Raw genomic sequence first — 11581 nt, 5'->3', positions numbered from 1 at the left:
CTATGCATGCAGCAAAATGCTTTAATATGGAAATTATTCACTTTGCCCAGGCTTATAGTTTTCATTTTTATGCTGCCCTTGAAACTCCATGATAACAGGGCCATTCAGTGGAATTTCTGCATTTTTCTCTTCAATTCAGGGCAGCTGGTTTCTTTCCTCTCGAAGCAGAAAGCTAAAGTATATTTATCACTCTAACAGTGACTCAAAACAAACAGGAAGTCTTCATCAGCCGGCTCCTGGGCATAGCTGATATTAGGTACTGGCAGAAAGGAAACAGAGACCTCATTCTCTGAGAGTCCGACAGAATGTACATGCAGATGCAGGCGATAACAAAGTTAGGGATGCTCCCAATGACCACCATGTTCTCCCAGGATTAAGTGCTCTTTGCAAGGCTCGCCAGCTTTCAGAGTCTGTGAAAATTCCTCAGGAGTTTTCCTTTCCATTGCAGTGTGAAAGAGAAGTTTGAACTGGATACCACGAGCCTTACAATCCTTGTGAACCTATGCGCCAAAGGAAACCTGGGAGGGAGCTATTCTGGGAGATTTGGCTTTGATCTGGTTGCTAGGAAAAAGCCCTGCTTTTGTCTGGAAGTATTCTGAATGGCTCCTTCAGTCAGAATGAGGCCTGCAGGTCACTGTCTGAATTAAGTGAAGAGGATTTTTTTTTAACACTAAAAATGAAGTTGTCGCTGTATGCCATAATAAAGCTGGAGAGAGCGGACTGTGCTGCTGAGCAATGGCAACGGCTCTTTGCTACAACCTAAACTCCAAGGTATACTGTGAAAATCACTGAAGCGTGCTTGCAGATCAAATATATGCAAATATTCCTCAGTGGCACATATGTTCCTAGAGACCTTTGCCTTCACCTCCTTTTCAAATGAAACCTGTTTCAGATTCAAAGCCCACTTTGTTTTTATTAATGCAAATGTTCACTATCAAACCATTTTTTTTAACCTTACTAATAAATAGAGAGGTTATACAACTCACACCTAACTTTTTTCAGCCAAACCAAACTCCAAATGGATTGCACTGCAAACTACTGATACTAATGCAAAAGTATTAGGCAATACACTTTGGGGGGTCCTTTCAATATTTTCTTTTTTATTTGTCAGCTAATCTCTTTGTTTATGGTAATGTATGTACCTTTGTATAAGGACTTTACAGCCATTATCTAATCTTCACAGATCCTGGTGAGGTAGAAAGGGAGCAAATCTTATCTCCGTTCTACAGATGAGGAAACAGAGATGAAGGGAGGTTGAGTAACAAGCTCACATTTTAAGTGGTGCATTCTGTCCAGATGAAAAAAAAAAAAAAGACAGTATGACACAGGCTTTGTTTTTCCAGGAGTGAGGCTAGATTTTCACCTACCACCCATCTGTTCACCAGTCCCCTTAATGACTGGCATTTCCCAGTGACTGCACACTTTCCACACAATCTGTTGAGAAAACACACAGCAAACTGACCCACATGAGGATCAAACCCTTGACCTTGGCACCACTGGCATCAGATGCTTGTGAACTGAGCCACAGACTGAAAGCCTAATTGCCCCCAAGTAGAATGGGACCAATTGCTCCCCTTCTCAATCATTCTGGGAAAGAAAAGAAGGGGCTACTTGTTATGAATTTATCTAGTCTTGTTCTTCCTCAAGCTTGAAATGTATTTTACATTCCAAGCAAATCCTAAATTATGAGATATAATATAAAAATAGTAGAGAGCTAAGAAGTAAACTACATAAATGAACATTTAATTTTAAGAAAAAAATAAATGAGGGGGAATTATACAGGAGCTGGCACCTTCAGGACCACAGCATCATTGCTGGTATGAAGTGGTTCTTCACCTGTGTTTGTACCTGCAAATCTAGATGGTAAAGATGAGGAAATGTTAACAATGAAAGAGACTGTTTTCCAAATAATATTAAATATCCTCTTTTAAAGGCAGTAGAGGATTTTATTCCTTGGAAAAAGTTATAGTAAAAATATAATCAAAACCACTGGGGTATTAGGTAGATGCTACCTGTACTGATCAAGTGATAGAGGATTATCTTCCCAAAACAGGCTGTGGAAACAACTATGTGGAAGGTATGAGAACACCTTCCAGAGCTTTCAGGAGCAGGAGGAAGACAGCCTAGCCTATCTTGTGGAATGTAAATTACCCTGCAGACCACCAGGCAAAAAACTCGTGAAACCCAAACCAGACATCCCTACCAAAAGATGCTCAAACTAGAAAACAGAAGTGTTTTCAGGATAACATAACTTCTCTCAATCTACCTGTTAATTTACTCAACTTTCTTTTCAAACTGTATACAGTAGTAGATCTGTGAATTGCATATCCATGATCACCACAAAAATTTCCGAAATCTATCTCAGAAAGCCACAAAGTAGATTTAGGTTTTAGTATCAACTTGATGGATTCTGAGCTCTTTCAATCCAGGACTACCAGTGTGTTGAGCCCAACTCTAAATGTGGGCAGGGACCAAATTGCTTTCCCAAAATGGCAACAGGCTAACAGTACCAATTAGCCAGACTGCACAATGATTCTTCAGAAACTGCTGAAGACCAGCTCTGAAGACCCCTCCTGAGTAGGACCCAAACCTTAAGGCTTCTGTACCCATGCTTATTCACTGCTGCCTGTGCAAATGTTCCAGAAAGCTGGGAGGACTTGGCATTAATTTCTCAGTGTGTCGCCATGGCTAGAGCTAAGCAAAGGCCAAAAATGAATTAGGTAAATATAGGATGCTTCAGGCACAAATGCAGCAGGTGAATTTATTTGCAAATTACTTTTTTTATCTTTCTCACTTAAGATTCTCTTTAGAGACATAGAAGATAACTTTATCAATTTTAAAGTAAAGCAATATTTGGTTTCAATATTTGGTTCATAGCCAACCATACAAAAATACTTAATAAAAGAATCCTTTTTTAAAAGTTATTATGTATTTATTACAGGATTATTGACTTCAGTGATGAAAATTGTGTTGTTAGGGTTGGGTTGACTTAAGACTTTTTTTTTCCTGGAGATTTTTCTGTCATTTAATTGAGTCACCTTATTCCTTCTGCCTCAATACACAACTGTTCCTGTTATTTTTTGAATTAATTTGGATAAAAGCCTTCCGCAAAAGCCATCTTTCTGGATCCACAACCTCCTCTCTGAGCATTTGTTAACACATTACATTATACTAAAGTGAATCCACCCACTAGAAATTAGGCAATCTATCCTGGTTTTAATATTTTTTGAAAGCTTACAAAGTGCTAATCACTAAAGCAGTGATTCCCAGCTCTGGTTTTGTGACAGCCTGGGGTATCTCCAATTACCTCATAGATCATGAAAAACAAAATTCCAAAAAAATTTCAGAAGAAAATTATACTTGTTTTAATTTGAAATATAAATATAAATATCTGCCATAGACATAGGAAGTGTGTCATAGTGCAACTTGGTGGGCTGGATCCTTGTAAGAAAACAAACAATAATAGTCTATTGAAAATCCTCAAAGCTCAAAATCATTATGCTCTCCAAAAAGAAAGAAAGAAAGAAAGAAAGAAATTCTATTTTATTTTTAGGAACTGAAATTCTAACACACACCTTATGACAGGCACAAAAATGAACTAGGACAAAACCCATTCCAGGACATTTCCTGGAGGAGAATACAAATAAGGTGTGTCACACATTTTCATGAATAAAATAAACACGATAATATCTAATAACACCATTACACTATTCAGTGTGCCTAAATTACAGTTATACTGAGAAATGAGAAAATCTCTGGAATAGGACCAGGATTGCTTTTTAATTGTCCATTAGAAAAAGCAAAAAATAAAATCGCCTGCAATGATTTCCTTTCGAGATCATTCACCTTATTTTTGAAATACAAAATCAAAAACATATTGAGACGCATGGTGAGGCTGGGTAATAAACCCGAAGCAAACTGTCTCCTTTCCTCAGTTCAGGCTCAGCAGCTCCAGCAAGCCCACAGTGCCAGCTTGAGACTGGCAAGGCAACTAGCATTGCACAAAAGAAAATCTTAATTTTTCAGTTTCGGCTGATTCCACTGAGAACCTCTCTCTCTCCTCACCTTTTCTTTCTTTCTTCCTTTTTTTTTTTTTTTCTGAATTGAGGTCTTTCTATTTAGGGATGTGCTTCCATTATATGAGATGTCCCCTAAGCCAATGAAAAACAATGACAATTTTATTTTCACATTAAGATTCCTCTCCCAGGGCCATATTCCATGAATGAATGGCGTGTAGGACACATCGCTAATAATAACATCCACCAACTATGCCAACACAAGTGCAAGAGAAGCACAGGGGAGCTAAGGCGATTCTCCCATACCTACAGTGGCTGGCTCCTTCCAAGAAAGCTGTTGGGTCTGCTTGCTTATTGACTTGTATATTTGCCAGGAAGGTATTCCTTTTACAAAGTAAAAATAAATAGCTCCTACAACTTCTTCCTTGTCTTGAAATCACCATTTCTACTAGAAAATAAACTTGTAAACTCCATCTGTTAAGATACTCGAGAACTCTACTCTATAAAACATACCAAAATTTGTTGAAGGAGCAATACTGGCTAGGAAAGGAACTGGAAACAAGGTCATTTCCCATTCAAATTTAAATGCCACCATGAAACACTGTAGGAAAATCAAACACATCCAGAGTGATTGCACATGCCACAAACTCAACTCATCTGACCTCCCCAGCACTTGTACCCTAGTGTTACTGTCACTGAATTGTCTGGATTCCAAAGAGCATATTGGCTGAGCTCTCACCCACCCTGCGGATTAACTAAGACCATTTTTTTTCCTTTAAATCTCAGGCTTGTTTTCCCTCTGCAACACAAAAGGCTTTTAGTCCACCTACCCACCATCAATAAGCTGGTATGCAAGAAGAAAGCAACTTAGTTAACTGTTGAAACAGAGCGTAGAAAAACATACCCAATTTATTCTACAATCTCTGTCATGTATTAGATAAAATGCAAGCTTCTACCCATTCCTCAAGCCATCCTCATCCTCATTCTTTTCATTCATCTTCATCCATTTAACAGGTATTTATTGAGCACCGACTATGTTCAAAGCACTTTGCTAATCACTGAGTTTGTAGCACTGGATAAGATAAAGCAAGTCCCGAATTTCTAGGCTGAATGTCTAGAGCTGAAATTCTCCCCAAGAGAGATAGCAAGATAACAAATAATATTGTTTTTAAATAATTTCAAAAAAGTACAAGAACTATAAAGGAAATACAATTGGATAGAGGGATAAAGATTGATTTGAAAAATAAACATAAAGACAGTGACCTGCTTCTTCACAAATGAGAGGAGAAAATACTCATGGGCACAGCGCTTTAGGCTGCTAGTCCAGGGAAGGGCTCTCTAAAGCTGGGATATTTTAGGTGATTTTTTATTGGAAGAGAGGGACAAAAAAAAAATTAGTAAAAATGCTCTTAGTTGACAATGAGCTTGGTGAGTCCAAGGAAAAGAAAGGAGGCGGGAAGGCTGATGCGTAATGAAAATGCCAAATGAGGTTAGGCTGGGAATTTGAGGGACTTGCAGGTTGGAATTTATTCCAAATGCAATGGGCAGCCTTTGGGGGATATTAAGCAACTTGATCTGACTGAGGCTTTCAAATAGCAAAGTGTCTGCTTTCTGGGGATCTAATGAAGAATTGAAGCAGGGAAGATTCAGGCTATCTTTTAGAAGAAGAGGGAAAAAGGGATAAAAAAATAACCGTCATGTTTTTGAGTTGGACATTGAGAGGATGGTGGGCCATTAACTGAGATGGAGATGACTGGGAGGAATAGAAGGCTCCTGGGATTAGAAATTCACTTATTCCACCTAATCCCTCAGAAGTCCTTGAACTCATGAAAAATGGCCTTTTTTCAGCGCTCCTCAATTTTCTTATGTTCTTATCTCCTATGTAAATCACAGTGTTCTGGGTTGCTTGTGTGCTTTTCAATTCCATTCCCATAAACTTCAAACCCTAGCTCAAAATCCAGTTTATCTTTTTTTTTTGAGACGGAGTCTCGCTCTGTCGTCCAGGCTAGAGTGCACTGGCGCGATCTCGGCTCACTGCAAGCTCCGCCTCCCGGGTTCACGCCATTCTCCTGCCTCAGCCTCCCCAGTAGCTGGGGACTGCAGGCGCCCGCCACCAGGCCTGGCTAATTTTTTGTATTTTTGGTAGAGACGGGGTTTCACCGTGTTAGCCAGGATGGTCTCGATTTCCTGACCTCGTGATCCGCCCGCCTCGGCCTCCGAAAGTGCTGGGATTCCAGGCTTGAGCCACCGCGCCCGGTAAAATCCAGTTTATCTAAGAAGTCCGTCAATTGAAACTCTCTGCATAGTGATTGTTCTTCGTTAATATCCATCTTTCAGGGTTTTTTTTTTTTTAATTACACATCTTTTACTCTATTTTATATTCTGCTTCTACTGAATTTAGACCAAATTCCTGCACCTCTCTCCCTTTTTCAGCCCTAACTGCTCCACCTCCCAACTACACCACTTGCATATATCCGGTGCCCCACTGAGCTCTGTTTACCCAATCCTGAGCTCGCCCCTGCACAACCAAACTGGCATTCTCTCCCAATAGCTCTACCTGCCACAAGTTCCTGTCAATCCTTTAAGACCCAGAATGAAACGTCCCCTTTTCAAGAAACCATTTATGGGAGGGCATGGTGGCTCAGACCTGTAATCCCAGTGCTTTTGGAGGTCGAGGTGGGCAGATCACCTGAGGTCAGGAGTTCGAACCAGCCTGGTCAACATGGTGAAACCCCATCTCTACTAAAAATACAAAAAATTAGCCGGGCATGGTGGCGGGCACCTGTAATCTCAGCTACTCAGGAGGCAGAAGCAAGAGAATCGCTTGAACCCCGGAGTTGGAGGTTGCAGCGAACCAAGATCGCGCCACTGTACTCTAGCCTGGGCAACAAGAGCAAGACTCCGTTAAAAAAAAAAAAAAAAAAGAAGAAGAAAAGAAAAAGAGAAGAAGAAACCATTTTTGACCCCTCCCCAATCAAACATGATTTCATCTCCCCAGGAAGGCCAGGATGAAGCAAGGCAGAGGAAGTAAGAGTACCTGCCTTATGAAGTCATTGTGTGAATTACAGGAGGCAACACACCTGAAATAGACCATATATCACCTGGCCCGTAAGAAGGACTCTTCAACGTTAGGTGTTTTTGTCATTTTCATTTCAGCATTCTTTGGCTGTCTTGTGAAAAACAAGGTTCTTCATTCTATTGTGGTTGTCTTAAACCCATTAGATTAACAGCTCTCGGAGGGCATCATGGTGCCTTCTTCATCTCTGTATTTGGTAGATATTTTATAAATATTTATTGATGAATAAATGTCAAATCTAAAACAGCTCATTTTAAAGAGTTTTATTTCTTTTACACAAATATGTTGGTTTTCCTCAAAGTAGAAATACTATCTTTTTGTTTCTTATTTTAAAATTCCATATTGCCCAATATGCATCTATGTAGGGTGTGCAGTGTGTGTATACCGTACATAGATACTGTGTATATGTAGTATATACTACATAGTGCATACTACATAGATACTGTGTATACTACATATACTACATACTACAGATACCCAGTATCTTTAGTATACACAGCATCTATGTAGTATATACTGTATACTGCAGGGTGTATATTTTTAATTTTCTGGATTGAGTAACTCTTGAGCAATCAATACAAGCAATGCACATATCATGCTAAATTCACCAATGAAACTGCTTTCAAAGAGGGAAACTATCTCTTCATTTATCCTAAACATAAGGAATTGCAACAATAGGGCATCATTCCAGCTCACAAGAATCTTCAGGCCTCTGAAACCCAGAGTTAGGCAGGAGGTTCTTGTTAGTGACATGTGCTCTCTCATCAACATCAATTAATATTTATTGGACAAAGCGTGGATGCGGCACACTATGCTGTGTGTTTTGCACACATTTTTTAAATATGAAGACACTATCCCTGCTTTCTTACATGTGGAGAAAAACAGTGTTCACAACCACAATAAATAATAAGAAACATAAGTGTTTCTATAGGTTTATGAATACTATTGCATCTCATCACGTAAGAAATGAAACCTTCAATGAGCAGGTAGATCTTGACTGGCTTTGAGATATGGCAGGGACAGAAATAAAGAAAAAGACTGTAGATTTGAAACTAAATCAAGGTTGATTGTAGCTTGCATTTTGTTTTTAATTAAATGCAACATGCTAAAATAGGGATAAAAACCAGATTAAAAGATAAACTTGGATTTTCTACATCTTTTTTTCACAAAGTATCACTTAAGTGCAAAAGGATTTCTTATCATTTCTATTAAATGTAATTTTATTATACTCTTTGTTAAAAGGAAGATGTGTAGGAGGAAGGGCACTGGCTTTGCAGTCATATACTCTTTGTTTCTAGGTTATCCCACACCCAAATAATTATAGATGTAAATTATACAACTCTGCCTAAAGGATATCATTTTTCTCTAGTGATGAACTGGTATCAAAACTCCAGAATAATTTGATGTAATGTAATCTTTTGTCACTCTCCTTTGTTCACTTGGGCTTTTTCTCTCTGTTTTTGCCCTTCTGACCTTCATTTCTTCCCTTCCTTCTTCTTCTCCTGAGTTTTCCAGCATTTGTGAATAATTTGGTCAACTCCTATAGCTGAGAGTCCACATCCTCAAGCCGTAGTCAGCGGCTATATTCAATTCTACAGACTGAGTTATTTAACTGCACAAGTTATTTTCTCCAATACACACTCTTCTTTTCTCGGTTGAGTTATAACACATACTTTTTTCATCAACCTCTAAAAAACGTAACAAAGACTCCATTCTTACAAACCAACTCAAGAATTCAGGATAATTTTTCATGTAGCATCATCTATTAAGTGTTCAATATTTCCAAGCCACAATCTAACTGCCTATGGCATATCCTGAATTTTGATTAAAAAAAAGAATAAGAAACTTGTCCAATTCTATCTGTAAAATTCATCTTTCTTGATGTCTGATTGACAAACTACCTCAAACACTCAAACCGAAACAAGTGGGTGATAAAACCACTGAGATAACCATTGTCTGTTCTGTTTCTTAATTTCTACATACTTCTTTATACCTTTAGTGACCTCATATCTAGTAGAGCCTATAGGAATTACATGTTTGAATTAAATAAATTTTTGGTCTTTGTCTTTCTGCCTTATGGATAGATTCTCTGCTTAGCTACTGATATTTATTTCTCCATTACTGTTCAAATTAGCTAAGTGGCAAAGCCCATAACCTCAAAAAAAAAAAAAAAAAACTATTTAGCTCTATTTGAAACTAAAGGATCTCTCTCAATTTTGCATCTGGTATTTGCTCTCCAACATAATTATAAGAATATATCCACTCTTACTACTCTTGTTTCTTTTTCCTCCTCCTAGAAAAAAAAGTATATTAAAATTGAAGGCATTTATTTTTAATTCATCAAAATTGGTCTTGGCCATTGCATTTGTTTGCCTTTTTACCTACTGAAAGCTGCAATTTGGAGAGTAATGAGGGAGAGAGGTCACTGAGAATAAAGACATTATTTGATATCAAAGTAACATTACAATAATAGGGATCTTTCCCCACATACTTCAAAACTGACTCAGAATTTAGAAAATAAAGTACAATTACTTTTTAAAGTTTTAAAGTGGAAATTTAAGTAGAAAGTTAAAAAGTTTAACTACTTTATTCTTAAATAGCAAGCTCCCACAAAGGTAGATTTTAGTCTATTTTGTTTACTACTGAATCCCCAGGCCTAGAACAGTGCCTGCCACATAGTAGGGGTTAGCTCAATAAATAAGTGTTCAATGAATAAACTACCTTACCCAAAAAAAAGTTGAAACTTGTTTACTAGCTGTCAAAAGTTGGTTCCTTCATGTATAAAATAGCATCAACTGTGTAATTTGCCCCTACTTCCTCCTTTTGCAGAAAGCCAACAAAAGAACCGTAACTTTTTACCTAAGGATCAAAGGTGTCAACCTATTGGCTCATGCTCCTTTAAAGTCTTGGATAATAGTCTTTGGCTATTTTTAGATAATTTCTTTTGTTTCAAGCTTGAAAAGAAGTATTAACAAAGATCAAAAAAAATCACTGATTCAGAGCAGGAAAATGCATATTAAGAAGATCAAAATATAGTATGTAGAGGCTGTGAGCTAGCCTTCCCAGAACACAAGCCAAATCTTGCTTTAGATACTGAAGTATTATATTGGTCTCACTTGGGACCCGTCAACATGAAAGGAATGGGGAGGACTTGGAGAGTAGAAATTCTAAATGGGAGGCAAAAATAATTTTAAAATTATAAAGTGACCCGTGCAGTCTCAATACATAAAACAATAAGCCAAGAGATAGAAAAATACAACCAAATTCAAACAATAGCTAACTCTAGATGGTGGAACTATAGGTAAGTTTATTCTCACCCATAATTTTCTTTATGTCCAAGTACAATATGTATGTCAGACTAGTGCAGTCAGAAAGAAAATAATACACACAATTTTTAAACTAAGAAAAGAGCCAAGGGTAAAAATCATATGATATATGAAGAAAACTTAAAGGATTAAGATTATACAGCCAAAGAAGAGAAGGCTCATGGATAATTTAATAATCTTCATTGCTTAAAACAACCATGGACCCAAAACTATGGAAAACACATAGAATGGGTTTATTTCTCATTTTTATAAATATAGATAGATAGATAGATACATACATACGTACATACATACATACATACATACATACACACACATAGTTACAGGAAGTAAGCCTCATAGAGAAAGGGCAAAGGGCACACAAGCTAGGCGAAAGACAAAAGAAAAAACACCCAGATAATTACAGTATTGCTTAAGGCAGCAACTTCATGGTGGGATATGAAGATGGAGAACATGAAAAAGGACAAAGGGGTTTGCCTTCTCAAGAGGACATTGCAGAATCTCAGGAACAGGTGTGTTATTAAAAGGAGACATGTTTAAAATAAAGGTTATAATAGAATTCCTATTGTACCATAATTTAGGTATACCCATGGAAGTATCCTATGTGTGAACATACATTCTAGGGTAGAAAAATATTTGAGAATCCCTAACCCAGGGTCTTCAAGGTGAAGGACCCTGGATTGCCACAAGACAAGATGGGCAAAAGCAGTTTCTCTTGTAGGCTGGGGTAGGGTGATCAGGAATGAAAAGTCTTTTTGAAAGGAACCAAGAGACCTCAATTTAAGCTCTGTCCCACAAAGCTAACTAGAAGCTTTCCTAATGTCTATATATTTTGTTATATCCAAAATTATTTGGGAAAGTGCAAACCCCAACTCTGCAACCTCCTTGATGCATTTCATGGTCAGGAAGTTGTACTATAAACTTTAAAAATCTTCCATTTAGCTCCCATTTACATTCAGTTTCTCTCTTCCAAGTTGTCACAGGGGTAATAAGCAAGAAATAAACATCATCTACATAATAAAGATGGCCACCTTCAAGTATCATGATTGTACCATAAGTAGGAATATCAAGAAATCATACTTTTACTTAGAGGAATTGCTTTACCAACAGAAACGTCAAGAATGTCAGATGCCTTGGTTAATTGAGAAGACACTTGGAGGACA

The sequence above is a fragment of the Pongo pygmaeus genome, chromosome 11 (assembly GCF_028885625.2).
Source record: "Pongo pygmaeus isolate AG05252 chromosome 11, NHGRI_mPonPyg2-v2.0_pri, whole genome shotgun sequence".
Classification (NCBI taxonomy): domain Eukaryota; kingdom Metazoa; phylum Chordata; class Mammalia; order Primates; family Hominidae; genus Pongo; species Pongo pygmaeus.
The sequence above is the reverse complement of the archived record's forward strand: the minus strand, read 5'-3'. Positions refer to the sequence as shown.